Source organism: Hyla sarda, chromosome 6, assembly GCF_029499605.1.
Source record: "Hyla sarda isolate aHylSar1 chromosome 6, aHylSar1.hap1, whole genome shotgun sequence".
NCBI classification, from domain to species: Eukaryota; Metazoa; Chordata; class Amphibia; order Anura; family Hylidae; genus Hyla; species Hyla sarda.
The window spans coordinates 195,386,336-195,405,004 of NC_079194.1; the positions used below are offsets into that span (position 1 = coordinate 195,386,336).

The following is an 18,669-nucleotide window of genomic DNA, read 5'->3' on the forward strand; positions in this document are numbered from 1 at the left end:
CTTTAGCTAGAGTGCGGCTGTGTTCTTTCAGTACCAAAATAAAGCTGGGTTTATTAAACTAGGTTTTTTTATTTACTTATTTATTTTTGGCTGCTGCTGCAATTTTTGAGCAAGAGCCGGAAGTGTACAGTGGTCCCTCAAGTTACAATATTAATCGGTTCCAGGACGACCATTGTATGTCGAAACCATTGCATGTTGAGACCATAACTCTATGGAAACCTGGTAATTGGTTCTGAAGCCACCAAAATGTCATCCAAAAATAGGAAAAGGTGAGGATTAAAGAAAAATAAGTAGATAACTAATATAGATAACGCAAATCCTTACATATAAAAGTAAGAAAGATCTGCTGGGAGCTGTAAATCACTGTCTATGTCAGTGTTTCCCTACCAGGGTGCTTCCAGCTGTTGCAAAACTACAACTTCCAGCATGCCCTGACAGCCAACGGCTGTCCGGGCATGCTGGGAGTTGTAGTTTTGCAACAGCTGGAGGCACCCTGGTTGGGAAACAAGGGTTTATGTAGAGGACAGGAGCTTCTTCAGGGTCCTATACAGTACACACAGTGTCCCAAATGGAGCCGCCCTTACTTGGTGTCCAAAGGAGCAACTATTCCTGGCACAGGTAAGGAGTAGTACAGAACTTGTAGTTCCTCCCTGTACTGTAGGGGGCGCTACCAGACAGCCAGTCAGTGCATGCACTTCAGTAATAGAGGTGATTTACCAGTAAAATGCCCATTCTGATTGGTCAGTTCCTCCAGTTGTGACATGTTTCACAGATCTGGACTGTCCGTACATTGTATGTTGAGTCTGGTTTCAAGTTACAATGGTCCAGAAAAAAACATTGTATGTTGAAACTAAAGTATGTTGAGGCCATTGTAAGTTGAGGGATCACTGTATTTAAAAGGAATGAAAAATATAAATGAATGGCATATACTTCTCCTTCCTGCTGGATACACTATTGGCGTTGGCACAAAAACAACAGTGACAGTTTAAAAAAAACAAAAAACTGCCAAGTGGATATCCAGCCTACGCCTGTTAATTCGCCTAATCGGTGGTTGTCCTTCAGGTGACACATAGATGTCCTATTTAAACCGAAATCCCTTTAATTTACAAAATCAGTTCAAGGTTAAATATAGTCTAAAATAACAAAAAGCACTCACGTGTGATCGACCACTTGTCTTTCTTTACATCTCAGCAGTGGTCACATGTTGAAATGGGTTTATCAGGTTTCATTGTTTTTCAGGGCAAAAATAGCGCAGTACGGAAAATGAAAAGCAGCCTTTCTAGATGACCTACAGTTAGAAAAGGGGACTAAAGTGTGCGAAATATTCTCAAAAAATTCCTAAAGAATATTCACAAACAAATAAAATGACCATCTGGGTTGTCTGACAGGAGTAAGTTATATACAACTTATTTATTAAAGCGTTACTGCAATTAAAAACAACTTTTCATATGGCGACAAGATGTCGAAACGCATCGGGTCTCATGATCACAGCGGGTCTCAGGAATGAGACATGGTGCGATCAACAGTTTTTGACATGTCTGATTGACATGTCAAAAGTTGTTTTTAATGACAAACTTGTGATAATTTTCTGTGTTGTCACTTAAATCTGGGTTACGGTTGCTATAGTAACACTTCCAATTGTGCCAAGTTTCAAGAAACACTCCAGGAATTATTTTTATTTATTTTTAATATATATTGTAGCAAAATTGTCAGAGAATAATGTAGTTTCTTGGTTCTTGTAGAACCTTGTGTTTACCTGTTTTAGCTAATGTGGCAAGCATGGGTTTTCAGCCATACTAATTGCAATTCTAGAGGGGATTAAAGGGGTACTACCGTGCTGACAACTTATCCCCTATCTAAAGGATAGGGGATAAGTTGCCAGATCGCAAGGGGTCCCACCGCTGGGGACCCCCGTGATCTCGCATGCAGCACCCCGCTCTCATCAGGCCCCGGAGCGAACATCCGCTCTGGGCCTGATGACGGGGTCGGTGATCGTGACTACACAGCTCCGCCCGCCCCCCCCCCCCCCCCCCCCCCCCCCCCCCCGTGTGACGTCACGCTCCGCCCCCTCAATGCAAGTCTATGGCAGGGGCGAGACAGCTGTGAGTGTGACGGCACATGGGGGCCTGAGCCGTGACATGTTCGCTCTGGGGCCTGATGAGAGCGGGGTGCTGCGTGCAAGATCGTGGGAGTCCCCAGCGACGGGACTCCGCGCGATCAGGCAACTTATCCCCTATCCTTTAGATAGGGGATAAGTTGTCAGCACGGTAGTACCCCTTTAAGTCTCATCAGTGCAGTTCCTCTAATAAGACGGCTAGATTCCAGTAGGTCTAAACTGTGTTTTACCATGGGGAGAAAGTGATTAGAATTTTAATCACAAATGAGATGTTTTATGAAGCCATAAAGAGGTACTCTGCCCCGATAAGATGTCTCTTTGCGGGGGTCCCGACGCTGGGGACTCCCGTGATCTCGGCTGCGATACCCCAGACAACCGGAGCGCGGAGCAAACTTCGCTCCGTGCCAGATGACTGACGATGCGGGGCGGAGGCTCGTGATGTCACGGTCATGCCCCCTCAATGCCGCCCGTCATGTCCTCTCCCATAGACTTGCATTGAGGGTGTGTGGCTGTAACGTCACAACCAGGGCGCAGCCATGATGTCACGAGCCTCCAGCGCTGCACCCGACGCTCTAAATGAACACCGGGTACAGCAGGGAGATTCCTTTAAGTTTGCATTCACACATAGAATTTGTACTGGTTCTTACTGCGTTTAGGCTGTTTTTATTGTGATTTTGCTTAAAAAATCTTTTTTGATATACGGTAATTCATACAGTTTTACTGTATGCCCAATTGCAGTAAAATAGACCAATTTTTCAGCAATTCTGGTAAAAACAAAGCCAAATTAAGGAAAAATTTAGCAAAAATGCAAATGTGTGTAATATAATGTAATACTGGTTACATGACACAGGTACAATAATGAAACGCATGGATGCAACTGCGTTGACATAAAACAGATGGCAGTGTAGGACTAGTGATGGTGAGTGTGCATGATATGGGGGGGACAAAAACCGGGAGTGCGTAAATGTCGTATTATTACTTTTGTTATATTATTCCGGGAAGAAAGCCAGAAATATGCGTATCACCTGTTCTCTTGCATTTTTCGTGACATGCTTTTAGATAAACATAATTGTTGTAAATCTGTTTAGAAATATTGCCTGTGGTAGAAAAAAAAAGGAAACGGTGTATTTAGAGATTGTTTCCCCAACAATATAGATTAGGATTTCTACATGGATACACGTGTTAGGGTCTATTCACACGACAGAATTTCTGCTTGCTGGATTTTACCTTAAAAAAAAGCCCATAGACTTCTATGGGATTCCGCACTCCCATTCACACTTTTGAATTTCCGAAGTGTGAATTCAGAAGTGTGAATGGGAGTGTGGAATCCCATAGAAGTCTATGGGCTTTAATTTGAGGTGGAATTCCGCAAGCAGAAATTCTCCCGTGTGAATAGACCCTTAAAGATGGTTATGGTTCCTCTCTTAAAAAATAAATTGCAGACACATAATGGCACAGAATCCATATGGTTGCACAAAGTTAAAGTGGTGTAACAAACTTGATAGTTACAAAATAGTTTTAGAGGCACAGTACACATGGCAATTGCAAGCACCAAGAGGCACGATAACTACTAACGACGACTTACTAGAAACAACAGTTTAATCTATAAGTGATTATTTACTGGGGTACACGCATTTCTGGTCCACCAAGAGCAAGGTTGCACCCAGAGTGCCTGTCTGCTTTCACCTGTGCTTTCCAGGAACGCTGGGAGTTGTAGTTTTGCAACTGCTGGAGGCACACTGGTTGGAACACACTGCCTTAAACAATTCTTTTAAAGGGGATTATATTTTATATAAGGTAAGAGGGTACAAAGTTTACCCCCCCCCCCCCCTTAAACTGTTAAAAGGCTTGCCTATAAGCACAGCGTTTCCTGATTCCAAGCAACGAGCAAAATCATAGGTGCGTCATACTGAGCAGTTTATAAACCATGACTTAAAGGAGTACTCCGGGATAAGAAAACGTATCCCTTATTATAAGGATAGGGGCTATGTTTCAGATTGCGGGGGCATCTCCTGTACCTGTAGTATGTGGCAAGGGGGCGTGTCTGACCACCGCATGACATGGCAGCCAACACGCCCCCTCAATACATCTCTATGGGAGAGCTGCATTCGTCAGTCTCCGCCTCTGCCATAGAAATGTTTTGAGGGGGCGTGTTGACCGCCGTGTCATGCGGTGGTTGAAACATGCTATTTCGGCAAAGAGCCGAGGGCCCCATACGAAAGATCCCAGCGGTTTGACCCCCCTCGATCTGAAACTTATCCCCTATCCCTAGGATAGGTGATAAGTTTTTATATCCCGGAGCATTGCTTGAAATGGGCACTTTCATTAAAACTAATTTTGCTATTGCACTCCTTATGGTAGATTAAAAAAAAAAATCTTTGTAATATACTTGGTTTAAAAAAAGTTTTCTATGTTTTATTTGTGCTTAAAAAAGCTGCCACTAGGTGTCTCCCTACTTGTCCAGAGCACATTTCCCACCCATCACATGCACAGACTTTGGACTCCTGCTGGCCTGGCAGAAGTCTAAACACAGGAAATGCAGCCTGGAGTGCTGGGAGGGGGTCCAGCTTTATCCAAATCATAGCTCTTCTCTGATGTCACGCCTGCTGGGCAACGCCCCTTCCCAGTCTGTGAACCTGAGGCTGAGCAGAAAATACAGAGCAATATCAAGGTAGAAAACTAAAAAATAATAACAATAAAGGCAGGGAGTGGTTTATCATGATGGGGACTGTAAACTGGGAGGATTATAACATTTATCAAGTTAATGAGATGTACTCTTTAAAGGGATTTTCAGAGGATTGACCCAACTTTGCAAATTTCTCTGTTACCATGACTATTGAAATCATATCTCTTTTACTAGTACACAAGCATTACTTTCAAGACCTTGTGCCATCCATATCAGATTGACTCTATTATGTCTGCTACTGATGGGTGATGGGGGCATAAAGCCTGTGCCCATATATGTCCCAGAGTCTTCAGGCAGGCAGATATTTCCTCTGAAGAAGCCAATGCAGGGGAAATGTACTATACATAACAGCTATCTTTTTTTCAGAGCGGCTCTCTTTCCTGGCCTGATGAGGGTGGCCCAGAGTGGGAAATACCACCCTATAATGTTTAAATGCCATAGGTCAGGCTCGCCGGGTTGCCATGGCAACTCAGAATTTTGTTTTGTCGCCTAGGTTTTTGTCAGCCCTGCGCAGGGAAGCCTCAGATTGTGCCTGACGCTACCGGTCCGGCAGCCATCTTCCTGGGCCTTCTCAGCAGGTCCAGCTGTGGTTGGAGCAGAAGAACCACTAAATAGCTCTCAATATACCCCTGGGAGGAAGTAGTGGGGCTCCCCGTGTTCCTTTTGCAGGTTTCCTATGTGAAGGGTCTTCCCCCTTTGAGATCTATGACATACATTAACACAGCTGATACCTTGCGGTTATGACGGACATAGGAGATTACTTCGATGTCTGTCATTTAACTGTTTAAGCGTGCACATACCTGGAGCCCCAGTGGCGCACTTACCTGGTGGCCAAAGGTGGCAATTGATACAGCCTACTTATGGCAGGTTGTAGCAACAGAACACTGATCTAATAGATCAGTTTAATGCTTATGCATTACAATAATTTATATAAGCAAGTAATTCATTGCTTATAAATAGGCCCCTAGGGGGGCAAAAAATTAAGTGTTAAAAAAATAATAATAATAATTAAATATAAAAAAGAAAACCCTCCCCAATGAACAATCAAATTACCCCTCTTTTTTAATTTTCCAAATAAAAAAATTTAAAAAAATATATAATCTTGGATCTCTAGATATCTCTCCAGATGCTGCATGATCAATGGTGTAAACGCTAAAGTCAAAATTGCAATTTTTTTTTTTTTTTTTTTTTGGGCTCACACACATCCCAGAAAATTTTTTAATAAAAAGCGTTCCAAAAGTCAAAACTATGCAAAACTGGTACATGTAAATTGCTCTGGTCATTTAATAAAAAAAAAAGTCTTGGCTTCTAACTTTGTTTGCTGGCTCCTAAAGGGGTACTCTGTCCCTACACATCTTACCCCCTATCCAAAGGATACAAAGGATTGGGGATAAGATGTCTGATCATGGGGTTCCCGTAGCTGGGACCCCCGCGATCTTTGTGCAACACCCGGCGTTCTTTTAGAATGCTGAGTGCGGGCAACGGGGGTCATGACGTCAAGGGCACACGCCCCCTGAATGCACGCCCCCTCCCATAGACTTGCATTCAGGGGGTGTGGTGTGACCCCCGCCACCCGCTCCAAGCGTTCAGAACCAAATGCTCCAAACGCTGGGGAAACGGAGTGCCCCTTTAAAACAAATATGTCAAGCCCTTCCATAGGGCATGTGGACAGGGGTTGTTTCTTTGACGTATATTTTCTTTGACGTGTATTTTGGTCTCTATATGTTGTCTGATATATTTTTATTCTAATGCTACACTTTATGACTGTGCCAAGCTGTAAGGGTTTGTGTGACTCATGGTGTACGCTGGAAGTGAAATGCCACCGTTTATACATAGAGAAAATGATGTACTAGGATGAGTCACATTCAGCCACACTAAATTGCCTGGACGTTTGTGCTGGGTCCCAGCGGATTCACTGCTGCATGCTGGGAGCATGTTTAACCCCTTAAGGACCCAGCCCATTTTCACCTTAAGGATCTGGACATATTTTGCACATCTGACCACTGTCACTTTAAGCATTAATAACTCTGGGATGCTTTAACCTTTCATTCTGATTCCGAGATAGTTTTTTCGTGACATATTCTACTTTATGTTAGTGATAAAATTTCATCGATCCTTGCATCATTTATTGTGAAATATTCCAAAATTTGATGAAAAATGTTAACATTTAGCATTTTTTTTTACTTTGAAGCTCTCTGCTTATAAGGAAAATGGATATTCCAAATAAATTATATATTTATTCACATATACAATATGTCTACTTTATGTTGGCATCATAAAGTTCACATGTTTTTATTTTTGGAAGACATCAGAGGGCTTCAAAGTTCAGCAGCAATTTCCCAATTTTTCACAAAATTTTCAGAATCAAAATTTTTCAGGCACCAGTTCTGTTTTGAAGTGGATTTGAAGGGCCTTCCTATTATAAATACCCCATAAATTACCCCATTATAAAAACTGCAACCCTCAAAGTATTCAAAATTACATTCAAAAAGTTGTTTAACCCTTTAGGTGTTTCACAGGAATAGCAGCAAATTGAAGGAGAAAATTCAAAAACTACATTTTTTACACTAGCATGTTCTTGTAGACCCAGTTTTTGAATTTTTACAAGGGGTAAAAGGAGAGAAATCTTCCTAAAATTTGTAACCCAATTTCTCTCAAGTAAGGAAATACTTCATATGTGTATGTCAAGTGCTCTGTGGGTGCACTAGAGGGCTCAGAAGGGAATGAGCGACAGTGGGATTTTGGAGAGTGAGTTTTTCTAAAATGGTTTTTGGGGGCATGTCACATTAAAGAAGCCCCTATGGTGCAAGAACAGCAAAAAAAAACCACATGGCATACTATTTTGGAAACTACACCCCTCAAGGAACGTAACAAGGGGTACAGTGAGCCTTAAAACCCCATAGGTGTTTGACGACTTTTCGTTAAAGTTGGATGTGTAAATTATAAAAAATTTTCACTAAAATGCGAGTTTTCTCCCAAATTTTTAATTTTTACAAGGGATAATAGGAGAAAATGCCAACCCCTTAATTGTGTAACCCCATCTCTTCTGAGTATGGAAATACCCCATGTGTGGACGTCAAGTGCTTTGCTGGCACACTACAATGCTCAGAAGAGAAGGAGTCACATTTGGCTTTTGGAAAGCAAATTATTCTGAAATGGTTTTTGGGGGGCATGTCGCATTTAGGAAGCCTCTATGGTGCCAGAACAGTAAATAATAAACACATGGCATACTATTTTGAAAACTACACGCCTCAAGGAACGTAGCAAGGGGTACAGTGAGCCTTAACACCCCACACGTGTTTGACAAATTTCCGCTAAAGTTGGAAGTGAAAATGAAGAATTAGATTACTTTCACTAAAATGCTGGTGTTACCCCAATTTTTTCATTTTCACAAGGGGTAATAGGAGAAAAAGCCTCCCAAAATTTGTAACCCCATTTCTTCTGAGTATGGAAATACCCCATGTGTGGACGTCAAGTGCTCTGAGGGCGAACTACAATGCTCAGAATAGAAGGAGAGCCATTGAACTTTTGGAGAGAGAATTTGTTTGGAATAGAAGTCAGGGGCCATGTGAGTTTACAAAGCCCCCCGTGGTGCCAGAACAGTGGACCCCCCCTCATGTGACCCCATTTCAGAAACTACACCCCTCACAGAATTTAATAAGTGGTGCAGTGAGCATTTACACCCCACTGGCGTTTGACAGATCTTTGGAACAGTGGGCTGTGCAAATGAAAAATTTAATTTTTCATTTTCACGGACCACTGTTATTAAATTCTGTGAGGGGTGTAATTGCCAAAATAGGGTCACATGTGTGTGTGGGGGGGGGGGCACTGTTCTGGCACTATGGGGGCTTTGTAAACATGCATGGCCTTCAATTTGAACACATTCTCTCTCCAAAATCTCAATGGCTCGCCTTCTCTTCTGAGCATTGTAGTGCGCCCGCAGAGCACTTTACATCCACTTATGGGGTATGTTCTTACTCAGAAGAAATGGGGTTACATCCATACATTTTCACATCCAACTTTAACGAAAATTCATCAAACACCTGTGGGTTATCAAGGCTCACTATACCCCTTGTTACATTCCGTGTAGTTTCCAAAATGGGGTCACATGTGGGTATTTATTGTTTTGCGTTTATGTCAGAACTGCTGTGAAATCAGCCACCCCTGTGCAAATCACCAATTTAGACCTCAAATGTACATAGTGCGCTCTCACTCCTGAGCCTTGTTGTGCGCCCGCAGATCACTTTACACCCACATATGGGGTATTTCCATACTCAGGAGAAATTGCGTTGCAAATTTTGGGGGTCTTTTTTTCCTTTTACCGCTTGTGAAAGTTAAAAGTATGGGGCAACACGTGCATGTTAGTGTAAAAAAAAAAAAATGACACTAACATGCTGGTGTAGATGCCAACTTTACCTTTTCGTAAGGGGTAAAAGGAGAAAAAGACCCCCAAAATTTGTAACGCAATTTCTCCCGAGTACGGAAATACCCCATATGTGGCCCTAAACTATTTCCTTGAAATACCGTAGGGCTCCAAAGCGAGAGAGCGCCATGCGCATTTGAGGCCTATTTTGGTGATTTGCTTTTGCCACCAAAATACCCTACGGCAGTGTTTCCCAAACTGGGTGTCTCCAGCTGTTGCAAAACTCCCAGCATGCCTTGACAGTCAGTGGCTGTCCGGCAATACTGGGAGTTGTTGTTTTTCAACAGCAGGAGGCTACGTTTTGGAAACAGTGCCGTACAAGACTTTTTTTTAAATTTTGTGTAGGAGTATATGTATATGTAGTGTTTTACTTTTTATTTTGTGTAGTGTAGTGTTTTTAGGGTACATTCACACATGCAGGGGGTTTACAGTGAGTTTCTCGCTGGGAGTTTGAGCTGCGGTGGAAAATTCGCCGCATCTCAAACTTGCAGCAGAAAACTCGCTGTAACCCCGCTCGTGTGAATGTACCCTGTACATTCACATGGGGGGGGGGCAAACCTCCAGCTGTTGCAAAACTACAACTCCCAGCATGCACTGACAGACCATACATGCTGGGAGTTGTAGTTATGCAACAGCTGTAGGCACATTGGTTGCGCCACACTGAGAGTTTGTTACTTAACTCATTGTTTTGCAACCATTGTCCCTCCAGCTGTTGCAATACTACTAGAACTCCCAGCATGTATAGTCTCTCAGTGTATGCTGGGAGTTGTATTTTTGACACAGCTGGAGGCACACTAGTTCCGAACTAGGACACAAACTCTGTTTCACAACCAATGTTTCTCCAGCTGTTGCAAAATTGCAACACTCAGCATGCATTGACAGTCGAAGGGCATGCTGAGAGTTGTATTTTTGCTACAGCTGAAGGCACACTGCTACAACTCCCAGCATGCCCTTTGGTAGTGTGTGCATGCTGGGAGTCGTAGTTATTCAACCCCCGCCGGCACCGATCTCTGCTCCGATCGCAGCCCTGATCACCGCCGAGCAGGACAGTGATTGGTCGGTCGTTCCGACAGATCAATCATGTGATCGTGAGGTTGCACCTCTGCCACCTCGTTCCTGCTGGGTAAGGGTGAATGGGGCTGTCTCGAACAACCCCATTCACCCATTTTTTTCTGGGTCACCAGATACCAGATTGACCCGGATCTGGGTCACCAGAGACCCGAAATCGCCGTTCTGAATTCCCCCCCCTGGGCATTTGCATGGGATGCCTGCTGATAGATATCAGCAGTCATCCCGGTCCCCGCCCAGCGTGCAGAGGGGACTGAAATTCCCAAGGGCGTATAGGTACGCCCTGGGTCCTTAAGTATTAGGAAGCCAGGGCGTACCCATACGCCCTGGGTCTTTAAGGGGTTAAAGTGAAGCAATGGAGCAGAACCAGAACAATGGTATTATCAGACATTTTACACTTTTTTGCAGTCCCTGTAGTGTGTGATGGGGGACCGTTCATGCTTGGGTGTTTCTTTACACTTTTTTAAGGGGCTTATATAACTTTGTGAGCATAAGTAAATACATCCCCTCCTTGCCTGATCACCACCACATCACACTACAGAGATTACTATCTCTAATGGTGAACAGGCAAGGAGGGAATGTTTTTACTTTTGCCCACAAAGTTTATATAATGCCAAAATGGCAACCTTACATAGTTACATAGTTAGTACGGTCGAAAAAAGACATATGTCCATCAAGTTCAACCAGGGAATTAAGGGGTAGGGGTGTGGCGCGATATTGGGGAAGGGATGGGATTTTATATTTCTTCATAAGCATGAATGTTATTTTGTTCCAGGAATGTATCTAATCCTGTTTTAAAGCTGTTAATTGTTCCTGCTATGACCAGTTCCTGAGGTAGACCGTTCCATAAATTCACAGTCCTCACGGTAAAGAAGGCGTGTCGCCCCTTGAGACTAAACTTTTTCTTCTCCAGACGGAGGGAGTGCCCCCTCGTCCTTTGGGGGGGTTTAACCTGGAACAGTTTTTCTCCATATTTTTTGTATGGGCCATTAATATACTTATATACGTTTATCATATCCCCCCTTAAACCTCTCTTCTCAAGACTAAACAATTGTAACTCCTTTAATCACTCCTCATAGCTAAGATGATCCATGCCCCATATTAGTTTAGTCGCGCGTCTCTGCACCCTTTCCAACTCCGCAGTGTCCCTTTTATGGACAGGTGCCCAAAACTGAACAGCATATTCCAGGTGAGGCCGTTCCAATGCTTTATAAAGGGGGAGTATTATGTCCCTGCCCGTCGAGTCCATGCCTCTTTTTATACATGACATTATCCTGCCGGCCTTGGAAGCAGCAGCCTGACATTGCATGCTATTCTGTAGTCTGTGATCAACAAGTACACCCAGATCCTTCTTACCAGTGACTCTGCCAGTTTAATCCCCCCTAAGACATACGATGCATGCATGTTATTAGTACCCAGATGCATAACTTTACATTTATCCACATTGAACCTCATTTGCCAAGTGGATGCCCAGACACTTAATCTATCCAAGTCATCTTGTAACTTATGCACATCCTCTATAGACTGTACCGTGCTACAAAGCTTGGTGTCATCTGCAAAGATAGAAACAGAGCTGTTAATACCATCCTCTATATCATTGATAAATAAATTAAACAACAGCGGGCCCAGACCTGAACCTTGGGGTACACCACTAATTACCGGGGACCAATCAGAGTACGAATCATTGACCACCACTCTCTGGGTACGATCCATGAGCCAGTGTTCAATCCAGTTACAAACTAAAATTTCCAAACCCAAAGACCTTAACTTACCTGTCAGACATCTATGAGGGACAGTATCAAATGCTTTAGCAAAATCCAGAAACACTATATCCACAGCCATTCCTCTGTCAAGGCTTCTACTCACCTCTTCATAAAAGCAAATTAGATTGGTTTGACAACCTTATATATGAGAAGTAGATTTTAATAACTAACATTTGCCGGGGTGTTCAGGACCTGTACACTCATTATTTAGACTCTATTTTGCATGTAGAACTATAAATAATTGCACAGATCATGTTAGCTGTGGAAAAGACTTATTGTAGTAAGTGGAAATAGCCATTATTGTATTTTATCTGAAAATTCCTGGAGTCTCCGCATCTGGTAATGTAGGCTTTAATGTGCATAACTCCCAAAAAGATTAGGAGAAGACAGACAATAGTACACAGTTCTGTTGCCATGGTACCAGCGACTTTATTAAAGCAGTTTAACTCACAGCATTAACATATTCTTTATCCACTTTTAATATTAAAGAAAACTGCCTAACCCTACTGTTCCTACAACAATTACCTATTGCTCCCGGAAAGAACATGCGATCCATATTCTTTTTATAGAACCAACTGATTATATGGAATGTTTGCACTTTTCCTGGATTATTAGGGATTTTCTGAACAAGATGCTATGACATCAGTATATTCTCATATTAATCATATCAAGTCTCATTTAGACGCTACATTTTGCTAATCCTGTGGGGTCAGTTGAGGTTTTTTATTGCTCTCATTGGAAAATTGCATCACACTGGTGTTTTTTTTTTCTAGTTTTTCTTTTTTTTACTAATACTCCGCACTGATACATTCTGATCAGATCCCAAACCATCCCTAGCTGGACTTAATATGTTTTACTGATGTACTGATTCCACTGTGTCTATGTGGGACCTGATGTTTTACATCAGTGTACTGTACAATGGTCTCCCGAGACAGAAGAGTGACATAACAAAGCCTACAGTATTAGAGCAGACCTAAAAGCTACACAGCCAGTTGCTCAGCATTGTAAACAATGGGTATAATACATATAGTAGGTGGCCAATACTTTTTGTTCCTTTTTATTACATAGATATCCTTCTCTTTTTTATAGCATGCTATATGATATGAATTAGGTATATTTATTTAGCCTAATCAAATATAACAACAGAACCCTATTAAAGGGGTAGGGAGGCCATTCATTTGTATGCTTAACCCCTTAAGGACTTAGGACGTACCTGTACGTCCTGAGCCCGCTCCCAGTGTTAAAAACGAGGTCACACCGTGACCCCGCATCACACCGGGTCGGTCCCGGCTGCTAATCATAGACAGGACCCTGGGCTAACAGCGTGCGGTACCGATCGTTGTGCCGCGGGCTGTTAACCCTTCAGACACGGCGATCAAAGTTGACCGCCGCATCTGAAAACGAAAGTAAACGCGATGTTCCGATCAGCTGGGACGCAGGCGGAGGTCTCCTTACCTGTGTCCGCGGCGTCCGATCGGGGTTTGATTGCTACAAGCCTGAACTACAGGCTTGAGCAATCAAGCCCCTATCTCGCTGATCTGTGCAGAGCTATGGCTCTGCAGGGATCAGCATAGGAGATCAGTGTGTGCAGTGTTATAGGTCCCTATGGGAGCTATAACACTGCAAAAAAAAAAGTGAAAAAAAAAATTAACAAAAGGTCATTTAACCCCTTCCCTAATAAGTTCAAATCACCCCCCTTTTCCCATAAAAAAAAAAAAAAAAAAGAAATGTGTAAATGAAAATAAACATATGTGGTATCGCCGCATGCATAAATTTCCGAACTATAAAAATATATCATTAATTAAACCACACGGTCAATGGCGTACGCGCAAAAAAATTCCAAAGTCCAAAATAACGTCTTTGTTGTCGCTTTTTATATCATGAAAAAATGAATAAAAAGCGATCAAAAAGTCCGATAAATACAATAATTGTACCGCTAAAAACGTCAGATCACGGCGCAAAAAATGAACCCTCATACCGCCCCTTACGCAGAAAAATAATAAAGTTATAGGGGTCAGAATATGACAATTTTAAACGTATAAATTTCCGTGCAGGTAGTTATGATTTTTTCCAGAAGTACGACAAAATCAAACCTATATAAGTAGGGTATCATTTTAATCGTATGGACCTACAGAATAAAGATCAGGTGTCATTTTTACTGAAAAATGTACTGCATAGAAACGGAATCCCCCAAAAGTTACAAAATGGCGTTTTTTCTTCAATTTCGTTGCACAATGATTTTTTTCCCGTTTCGCTGTAGATTTTTGGGTAAAATGACTGATGTCACTGCAAAGTAGAATTGGTGGCGCAAAAAAGAAGCCATCATATGGATTTTTAGGTGCAAAATTGAAAGGGGTATGATTTTTAAAAGGTGAGGAGGAAAAACCGAAAACCCCTCAGTCCTTAAGGGGTTAAAAGAGTTTAGGCTGGGCTAAAAAAGGAATAAAATTCATACCCACCTGTCGTGATCCCTCGCTGCTGTCATCCTCATGGTGCCCAATCCTAACTGCTCATCACTTCCTGGTCTCCGCATTGACACAAGGAAGTTACTGCTCAGCCAATTACTGGCTGAAACAGGTCACCTCTGTGGCCAGTGATGATTGGCTTAATGGGCACTTTCTTAAAGAAGAGACAATGAAGTGGTGAGCTGTGGTATCAGAATAGTGGCAGAAGAGATCGTAGTAAGAGACTACTGATTTTTTTTTTTTTTAGCCCAGGAGTGGCCAAACATCCCTATTAAAGTGTACCTGTCATCACAGAAAAAAATTCTTATATATGTTAAAACTGTTATACTTAGCCAACAGCACAAACTGGGGGAGAGCGAGAGTATAGACAGTATAGATGGAATGTAGAGGTTAAAAGGGTACTCAGCCCCTAGACATCTTATCCCCTATCCAAAGGATGGGGATAAGATGTCTGATTGCGAGGTCCCACCGCTGGGGACCCCCCTGCGATCTCGGCTGCGGCACCCCAGATATCCGTTGCACGGAGCGAACTTCGCTCCATGCCGGATGACTGGCTATGCGGCTGATGTCACGGTCATGCCCCCCTTGTGACGTCACAGCCGTGCCCCCTCAATGCATGTCTATGGGAGGGGGCATGACCCCTGCGATCAGGCATCATATCCTCTATCCTTTGGATAGGGGATAAGATGTCTAGGGGTGGAGTACCCGCATTCAAGCTTAAAAGTAATTTGTGTGAAAGGTCACTGGTTTGTGTAAACAGCAGCTATCCGGAATGTGGAAATACGAGAAAAGAATTTGGAGCTCAAGGTCTAAAAAAATATATGGATAAAGATGAGTTAAAAATCTATTGATTTATTGTATTAAATAAAATAAATAGTCAAATGCATATACAGAGTCCACTCACAGGGCCCTTGTGGGGGGTTATGGTAGAGTAAATGTACAAATGATGCAAAGAAAAAAATATATAGAAATAAATAAATAATAAAGATAGCAGCATAAAATATATATAAAACCTTAAAATGCTGAAAAAAGGGGGCCAACAGTCTACTGCAGTAAAAATAATGCTGATAGTAATGTTCCAATGTTCCAATATGAAGGGGGTAAAAAAATTGGTTCTTTGAGCAATGCAGAACCATGTACCGTAATTCATGGAATAGTCATACGGTATGTATGCGAAAATTGTGGCGATTATTAACAATGTTTATCACTAATGCGCAAATGAGATAAGAGATGATCCTGAAATAGATACTGGTACACGGTACCGGATCTGAGGTTTCCCAAAAAGAAAATGAAATGTAGCATAGTAGTACTACAGTGGTGGCGGTGCTATATCTATATTAGACGCATTTCAGAACCTCCATAGGTTCCTCCTTCAGTAAAATAGATATTTGCAGTAATGTCCAAACTATAAAAATATAATGTTAATTAAACCGCTTGGTCAATGGCATATACGTAATTTTGTATACCCTAAAAAGATCAAAAGTCCCATCAAAACAAAAATGGTACCGACAAAAACTACAGACCAAGGCACAAGCCCCATATGCAGAAAAATAAAAAAGTTATTGGAGTCCGAATAATGACAATTTAAACATAATAATTTTGGTGCATGTAGGTGTAATTTTTTTAAGTCATAAAATAAAATAAAACCTACATAAATTGGGTGTCTTTGTAACCGTATGGACCTGCAGAATAAATATAAGGTGTAATTTTTACAGAAAAGGGCACTGTGTAGAAATGGAAGCCGCTAAAAATTACAAAATGGCGGGGCTTTTTTAAATTTTATGCCACAAATAAAAAAAAATTGGGTTTCACCATATATTTTGTGGTGAAATGACTGATGTCATTACAAAGTGAGTGAGTAGCGCATAAAACAAGCCCTCCTATAGGTCTGTAGGTGGAAAACTGAAAGCTTTATTATTTTTAGAAAGTGAGGAGGAAAAAAACGAAAATGCAAAAACGGAAAACCCCTGAGTCCTTAAGGTGTTAAGTCATTATTTTTATAAAATGAAGAATAAAAAAAAAAAAATGAAATATGTCTGAAAGGTTGCTTTGCCAAGATGTACAACATATAAAAAAATTTGGATTCTGACAGTGCCCATGTAAGATGTGTGCTGCATGTTCAAAACTTAACATTAGCGGGCGTGGCTTAGCACGGAATGTGAGCGGTCGCAGCATCCCGGAGCTCCACCACTGATCCTCAATTTATCCTGGGTATCTGCCACTTTTATCATCCCCGAACCCTGCAGTGAGCTACCGTACCTCTCCTGAAGCTGCAGGGTGAGAGATGGCCGGGCGCAGCAACAGAAACAAGGAATAGGGCGCAGGGAAGCAGCTGAACCAGGCCGCATGCTGAGCCGGCGCCATCTTGCGCTGAGATGGCCGGCATGGTGGAGCAGTTACAGAGATTCGCCCGGGTCACAGAACCACCTGAGTTGGATCGGGCTGCAGCTGACGACTGGAGCAACGCCAGTGATGTGGGGGCAGAGTGGCTACCGGCAGAGCAGGCTCCTGCAGTTAACCCTCCTGCTGCTGGAGCCCTTGCAGTGCCTGTTACAAACTCCTCAACTGTATCTCCTGCCATACAAGTGCTTGGGACTGTGTCTCCTACTCCCCTCTCCTATGCTGGGGTGTTCACGGCATTGTCAGGTCATGCTTCATTGGGCCTTAACCCTGCTATTATGGGGCCTCAGTCACAAAGGGCAATAGCCGCACATTCTGCTACCCTTGAACCTATGCTTAAATTGGCACTGTCAGATACAAAAACTTTTGATATGTTGTAAAGCATGCAAAACCAATAGGTTTTGCAATTACTTTCATTAGAACATTTTCAGTATTTCATACTGAAAAAGTCAGTCAAACAACTGCCCCCCCCCCCCACCCTGCCTGCTTGGACACATACTAGTCCTGCTGTGTCCATACATCATCACCTATTTCATGGACACACTTCCTTGATTGACAGAGTGCAGGGCTCACAGCTGGAGGAAAAATCCTCCCACTGTCAGCTTGTGTCCCGCTACTGTCAGTGAGGACAAGCTGGGAGTTGTAGTTTTGCTAATGCTAGGGGAGATGTGAGCAGACAGCATACTGAGGGAGAGGGCGGAGACCTGCACAGTGAGGCCACACCCCCTCCCTTTGAGAGGAATTTAGGATAGTGAGGTAAATGAAAAGTGCAATAAAAAAATAAATAAAGGTGCTAGACACATAAAAATTAGGTGTACATGGTCAGGATTTTGGGGGGATCTGACGGGTACGCTTTAAGGATGTGATGTTAACTATTTCTAAGGGGAATGCTGATATGAAGCTTCTCATTAGTGGTATGCGTGAGGACATTATCTTGTTAAACCATGAAATGCAGAAAGTGTCTGAGCGGATGAGTTGGGGATTTGAAAGATCTGGTATTCCAGCCCCCCCCCCCCCCCCCCCGAAACTGTATATGCACCGTGTGATTACTGTGATCTGACCATGTTGGCTGCCAAGTCGGATGATATGGAAAATCGCCTGCGGTGACACAATATATGCCTTGTGGGGGTGCCGGAAAAATCGTAGGGCCACAGCTCTGGAGAATTCTTTGAGAACTGGCTCCTTACCACTTTTGGAAAAGAGACTCTGACGCCCCTCTTTGCAGTGGAACGGGCACACAGGGTGCCCACTAGACCTCTCCCGCCAGGGGCTCCGCTCTGGGCTGTGCTTATTCATATCATGCATTATAAGGATAGAGATTATTCTATGTAGAGCTTGGGACATGGAACAGCTCACCATTAACAGCAATTGTGTTTCTGTGTTTCCGGACTTTTCCGCTGAAGTCCAAAAGAAGAGAGCTAAATATATGGATGTCAAGAAACGTTTACGTGCCCTCAATGTGATCTATTCCATGCTTTATCCAGCCAAACTGAGGGTGGTGGTACCCATTTATTTGATACCTCGGCAGCGGCTGCTCACTGGCTGTATCCTCATGAAGCACTTCGGCGGGCCCACCAATGATGCTTCGTGGCCTATTTGCTGGGATTGTCTCCGACCGCTGTGGTGGTAACAAGGCTATCTATAGCTGCCTCTCCTGGGTTTCCCTCTCTCTGCTGCAGGATGCTCTCTGGATTGTACTTCCTTCCCCTTGAGGGGGGTGGAGGTAGGGGAACACTTAGCCATTTAGT

The 18,669-nt window shown here is 42.9% G+C and overlaps 1 protein-coding gene across 1 annotated transcript in view; it reads left to right on the forward strand.

The window, feature by feature from the left end:
• Nucleotides 1-18,669, forward strand: part of VAT1L (vesicle amine transport 1 like) — a 66,443-nt gene that overhangs the window by 12,707 nt on the left and 35,067 nt on the right. The gene's annotated exons all lie outside the window — the stretch shown is intronic.